General features: G+C 50.8%; 1 long non-coding RNA gene across 1 annotated transcript; it reads left to right on the top strand.

Moving 5' to 3' along the window:
• The first annotated feature begins 13 nt into the window (after positions 1-13).
• LOC106723937 lies at positions 14-828 on the top strand. Its single transcript, XR_001359690.1, has 3 exons — positions 14-215; positions 477-603; positions 745-828. It is a non-coding gene; the product is annotated as an uncharacterized LOC106723937 (long non-coding RNA).
• The last annotated feature ends 5,922 nt before the right edge of the window (positions 829-6,750 follow it).

The raw sequence follows: 6,750 nt of genomic DNA, 5'->3' as shown, positions 1-6,750 counted from the left end.
GGTCGGGGCGGAGCGGAGTGAAAGAGAGAGGGGCCGGGGGAAGGCAGTGGGAGGTCGTAGGGCGGGAAGCCGGGGCTGGCGGAGCAAGGAGGAGGGCAAGAGCGAAGGAAAAAAGAAACAATGAAGAGAAGAAACAATGTGAACACCACGGCTAGAATGGCCCTCTGGTGTCCCCCGCGACCTGAGCTCGCTGACCATTTAATTAGACCCAGAAGGTAGCAAGTCCCATCCTCCCCCCACCCCCCCAAGAAAACACACCAGAGAGGTGGGGGGACTAGACCAAGCAGGTCTTACAGCGTCTTTATCTCTAGTTCTCAGCTCTGAGGAGACAAGTGTCTGCAAATGCTTGGCGGAGGGGTCGATTTGGAGCTGTTCGCCACCAACCTGTGATAGACCCAGCTTCTTCCATCCCAAACTGCTCCCTAAAGCCTTTTGTCATTGACTAGATAAGAAGCTAACTAGATTAACTGCCCTAGGTGCAGAGACCGCTTCCGGAGCCTTGAACCTCCCAGGCCTTGGACATATGTAGTTCATTCATTCGGTCCTCAAATGCAGTGAGTCTGGTGGGCCTGCGCTCTCCAACCTCTCCAAGCGCAAGAACAGGTGAAGCAGACAGCGACAAATCTGGCGGATGAGGATTGTAATAGGGGGCTTACAGGGAACTGGGGGTGCTCAGTGGAGGCAGGGTGGTGGGGATGGGGACTCAGAAGGCTTCCGACAGAAAATAATCCAAGCAACCCACAGGATGCATGCGCTGGCTTAGACAGGGTCCAAGCGGAGGGAGCCTCCAGAGGCCCAGCGGCCAGAGAGAACAGTGCCCCCAGAAAGCTGTGAGTACCTCCATCTGGCTGCATTTTGGCAATAGGGGGCGGGGAAGCAATTAGGCAAGTGATGGGGATGGCTCCGTGGTTGAGTGTGGACCTAGGAACCAGGAAGTCCCGGTTGGATTCCAGGTCAGGGCACAGGACCGGGTTGTGGGCTGGATCCCCAGTAGGGGGCGTGCAGGAGGAAGCTGATCCATGATTCTCTCTCATCGATGTTTCTCTCTCTCTCTCTTTCTCTCCCTTCATCTCTGAAATCAATAAAAATATATTTTAAAAGAGATGGGGCTGGGAAGTCTGTAGTGGCTGGATCTTGAGTCTTGTAGACCACAGTAAGGAAAGGAGTCATTCACACATTTTGAGCAGGAGAGTGACCCAGACAGATTTTTTTGTTGTAAAGAGCTTACTCTGACTGCAGGTGGAATGGAGGGGAGAAGGTGGGAAACAGGTGAAGGGCCTGTTGTGATCCAGGCAAGAGATGATGATGGTGGAACCTCAGCGCTGAGGGGAAACGAGAGGGTGGGTCTGGGGGGAATTTGAGAGACAGAATGGATTAGACTTGGAGATAAGTTAGGTCCAGACATGTAACTTGAGAACTCAGATTTCTGATTTCTTCCGGCTTCCCAGCCAGAAAAATGGGTGTCAACTTGTCCAGGCAAGAGATGATGATGGTGGAACCTCAGCGCTGGGGGGAAATGAGAGGGTGGGTCTGGGGGGAATTTGAGACAGATTGATTAGATTTGGAGATGAGTTAGGTCCATACATGTAACTTGAGAACTCAGATTTCTGATTTCTTCCAGCTTCCCAGCCAGAAAACGGGTATCAACCTGTACAGGGTGAGGCAAAGTAGGTTTACAGTTGTTTATATGGACAATAGTACAATAATAAATAATAATATAAGAATAAACTGATTTGCATACTCCCAACTGTAAACCTACTTTTGCCCCACCCTGTATTTCTCTCCAGTTTATCCCATAATTTAGAGAACACCAGATAGAAGAATAATGATATTAGCAGCTCCCATTTATGTACCCCCATTTACAGCCAAGGAAGTTGAGGTCTGGAGACTTTACATGGGGTGTGTTCTCATTAATCCTGGCCGGGCCTGCTCCACGGGGCAAGAGCCTATGGCTACCTGACCCCAGGAGGGGATTTCAGAAGAGGGAGCCAGCCAACGATGTCCCAAGACCTGGCTGGCTCCTCAGCTGTGACCGTGAGTAACCCCGGGCCACTCTAACAGGAAGCAGGGTGGGGGCCTGGCTGCCAGACTTAGCTCTGGTGGGTGGGTATTCATCTCTTTGCAACCTCAGGGCTGGGAACCCAGGAAGTTTCCCTTCCTTCATTTCCCAGATGATGCCTGGGGTAGGGAGAGAGTGTGATATCAGAATAGGATGCTTCATCCGGGGTGAAACAAGCTTGGACTAGAGTCCTAGCTCCACTGCACTGAATACCAACCTTTCCAGAAAACATGAAGGGCTTCAAGAGACTGTAAGAGGCTTAGGCTGGAGGGATGTAAGGATCTGAAGGAGTGGTCATCAGGGACTCCAGGCTAGCACCTCCATACTTCTCCAACCACCCCCTCCTACCCCATTTCCCAAGAATAGCCTGTCCTCCCTCCCTGAGACCCTGATCAGACATACAAGGAGACCAGTGCCTCACAAGACAATCAGACAACTGGTCTAGAGAAGGAGCCCCAGGGAAGTGTTAGAGAGGGTGATTGGGTTGAGGGTCCTGATGGACATGGGATGGTCAAGGAAGGTCTCTATGAGATGTTATCTCAACCCAGACTTAACTAATAAAGGGGACCCAAGCACAGGAAGCTCCGGGGGCTGAGGCAGAAGCTGGCATGTTTTGGGGGATTCAGTGTGACTGAAGGGGAGTAGAGGGAGGAAAGAGGCATGAGGTCTGGCAGGAGCCTGCTCACATGGGCCCTGTGGGCCTAGGAGTTTAGAATTTGTTCTGAGCCCAAGGGGACACCATTGGAGGATGTAAGCAAGCTAGTGACAAGATCCAAAATACCTTTTTAGAAGTTCCCTCTGGATGCTCTATGGAGAATGGGTTGATTGTCAGGGGCACGAACAGAAGCAGGCGGCCAGGTAAGGAGGGTATCACAAGCATCCCAACGGGAGACTCGTGGCTCAGACCAGAGTGGAGCCAGGGCGATGGGAAGAGAAAGGGCACACGTTTCAGAGGAGGAGCTCAGCACATGCTGTGCAATGATAACAGTTACTCAATTAGACTTTTGAATATTCCCAGGGTTGTTTTTGTGTGTTTTTTTAATCCTTACCTGAAGACATGCTTATTGATTTGAGAGAAGGGGAAGGGAGAGAGAGAGATTGATGTGAGAGAGTAATATCTATCAATTGCCTTCTGCTCTGACCGGGGATTAAACCTGCAACCCAGGGACATGTGCTTAACTGGGAATCAAAACCCCTTGACCTTTCAGTGTGCAGGCTGATGATCTATCCACTGAGCCACACCTGCCAGGACTAGAGGGCAATTTTTACTCTATTTTAATAAAAATTCTTGGGTATTGTTTGATTTTTATAGTATGATGAATTGTATTTATAATGTAATAACATGTTAGATAGATGGATATAATATGATAAACAAAAGCCGATGCTTCTCCATCACCCTCTGGATAAAATCCAAGTATCTTAGTCTCGCATTCAGGCCCCTCGGTAAGCAGCAGCTCCGCCCCTCCCTGCTCGCTTCCCTTGGGCTCCTGCAGCCCTGCCCAAAGGTCCTGTCCTTGTTCCCCTGCCTGCCCGGTGACACCGACTAAGTGTCAACCTTCAGCTCAAGCACCCTCTTCCACCCCGTTCCCTCCACATCAGGCACAATGTTTACTCCCTCCTCTGTGCCCCCAAGCTGCCAACGATCTGTGTGCAGGGAAAATGAGGGTGCCTGGCCTTCTGTTTTTTGTCACAATATCTGGTGCATGTTTGGCACTCCTTGGAAGAGAGGGAGGGAGGGCAGGAGGAGAGAAGGAGAAAAAAGGAAAGAAAGGAAGGGAACGGGAAAGAAACAGAGACAGGGGAAACTGAGGTAGGGGTGGAGAATGTCACACCCAAATCGTCCTGAAGACAGCTACCCTGCTGGCCCGCTTTCTCAGTCACCTGACACCCAGCGCAGAGCGCCACGCCACGCTGCCTTCCCAGCCCTGCTTGCCAAGGGCGGTCAGTGCTGATTCACCGGTGACGGGGCTCCAGTTATTTGCAGAACTGGAATGGCAGCCGGGCCACCCCAGCGGCTGACCAAGGAGCTATTGATTTGTGCTGGGCTCCTCAGTAATATCTGAGCCAGTCACACAAGGAGATAAAGGCTCCAAAGAAGTCGCCCATGGTGATCTGTCCTGCTTCAGCCTCCCACGGCCAAGCCCACAAGTCTCCCCGTTGATCAGCCAACTCTGCCCTTTCCAACCCAAGCCTGACCATCACAGAGGGTAGTCACGGTTCAGAACACGGGATCCGGAGTCAGGTGGCCCGGGGTTTCCACCCAGGGGTTACTGAGTCAAAGGGAATTTGCATATTTACTGTTGAATGATGCTGCCAAACTGCCTTCCAAAGAGGTCAGACCCAGTTATACTCCCACCAACTGTATAAAGACAGTGCCTGCTCCCCCACTTTCTCCATCTTTTCCAATCTGTTTGATGAAAAAGAAAAAAAGCTATGCTGCTGTGCTTGCATGCCTTACACTGGCATTACAGCACCTTGCCATAGTTTTGGCAGTTTGAATTTATTCTGTAAATTGCCTGGCCCTACCCTTTGTCCATATTTTTTTTTTAATTGTTTTAAATTCTCACCCAAGGACATGCTTTCATTGATTTTAGGGAGAGAGAGAAAAGGAAAGAGAGAAAGAGAGAGAAACAACAAAACAAAATTAGAGAGAGAGAGAGAGAGAGAGAGAGAAACAATGATCAGTCCCGCAACCTAGGTAGGTGCTCTAAGCGGGAATTGAACCCACGAACTTTCAGTATATGGGACTGTGCTCCAACCAACTGAACCACACTGGCCGGGCCTTTGCCCATATTTTACACTGAAGTACTCATTTATTTTTGTTATATGTTTGTAGTAGCTTATTACATACATATTGTGAATATCACCCTCTGTTACCGATATTAAAGCATTTCTTCCATTTAGTTGTCTCTGGACTTTGCTTATGGTGTCTTTTTGCCTCACAGAAGCCCCTTATCAAGCCCCAGCTCAGAGGAGTCCACCTACTTCAGTGAAGTGAGCACTAGATTGGGAGTCAGGAGCCTGGGTTTTGAGCTCCACCCTGTCACTGACTCACCGTGTCACTTTGATCCAGTTCCTGACCTCTCTTTCTTCGCCTGTTGAAGAAGAGCGTTGAATTAAATGGTCTCTGAGGTCCTGTCCACCTCCGTGGTCTAGAGCAGCACTATTCATGGAACTTTCCACGTGATGGACACATCCCATAGCTGCACTGCCCAGTGGTAACTGCTAGCCACAGCCACGTGGGTAGTGAACACTCAAAATGTGGCTAGCGCCCTGGCCAGGTTTTCTCAGTGGTTAGAGCATCGGCCCGCAGACCAAAGGGCCCCAGGTTTGATATCTGGTCAAGGACACTACCTGGGTTGCAGGGGCATGTGCGAGGAGTGCATTGTGGGAGGCAACAATTGATGTGTGTCTCTCATCTCTCTCTCTCTCTCTCTCTCTCTCTCTCTCTCTCTCCCCCTTACCCCCTCTACTCTCTAAAAAATCAATGAAAAAAATATCCTCTGGTGAGGATTAACAAAACAAAATGTGGGTGAGGAACTGAGTTTTAAATTCCATTTAAATGGAGAGTCCCTCTGTAACTTGGGGCAGATCACTCAACCTCTCTGACCTCAGTTTCCCCATCTGTCCAGCAGGGCCCACAGCAGTCCCTGCCCCCTGGGGCTATTGAGCACATTTGATTAGTGAGTGTGAAGGCCGAGGCCCAATGCCCAACCCGATTTCAGGTGCGTTTACTGCATGTCCGTTGTGTCCAGAGACCCTCGGGCGACTTTCCCCAGAGCAGCCTGTCTCCCGCCATGGCTTTCAGGCCAGCTTTACCCTCTTAAACCAGGGCTTCGGCTCCCACATGCTCTCAGCTCAGGACTCCAAATTGCTGACAGAACAAAGTCCAAACTTCAGTGTTCTGGCTCTGAGACCTGGCCCTACCCTGGCAGGACTGTCATTACTATGGCCCACAGCTCAGCCCTGTGTCTGCTTCCGACCACAGCCTTCCAAGGTCTGCCAAGCACTTCATTCGTTCACATCACTCATTCCTTTTTTTTAAAAAATATATTTTATTGATTTTTCACAGAGAGGAAGGGAAAGGGATAGAGAGTTAGAAACATCAATGAGAGAAACATCGATCAGCTGCCTCCTGCACGCCCCCTACTGGGGATGTGCCTGCAACCAAGGTACATGCCCTTGACCGGAATCAAACCTGGGACCCTCCAGTCCGCAGGCCGACGCTCTATCCACTGAGCCAAACCGGCTAGGGCCATTCATTCCTTTTTGACTGACAGATGTTTTTCACACCATCTGCCTTGGGCCTGGGGCTGTGGTTCAGGGATGAGGGAGAACACAGAGGGGCCTGACCGGGTGTGTGTGGTCAGGGCAGGCTAGCCCGAGGAACAGGCATGTGAGCCCAAGCCTGATGAGTGGGTAGAAGTCAGCCAGGAGAGAGGGGAGTCGGAGGGGAAGTCTGAGCTGGGAGAATGCAGAGCCCAGGATCTGCAGGAGGCGAGGGCAAGGCTAAAGGCAGGCAGGCCCCCTCCCACAGGAGGGCCTTGCAGGCCATGTTAAGGATGTTGTGCTTTATCCTAAAGGTAATGGGGAGCCATGGAAGGTACAGAGAGAGGATGGTGTAATTATTCCAGGCCAGCTCCCTACCTGACCTTTGCCTCCTGGTAAGACTCAGAAATTTACCCCCTTCC

Source organism: Myotis brandtii, unplaced genomic scaffold (genome assembly GCF_000412655.1).
Source record: "Myotis brandtii unplaced genomic scaffold, ASM41265v1 scaffold68, whole genome shotgun sequence".
Lineage (NCBI taxonomy): Eukaryota > Metazoa > Chordata > Mammalia > Chiroptera > Vespertilionidae > Myotis > Myotis brandtii.
Note: the sequence above shows the minus strand (reverse complement) of the source record. Positions and strands in the feature narration are given on the sequence as shown.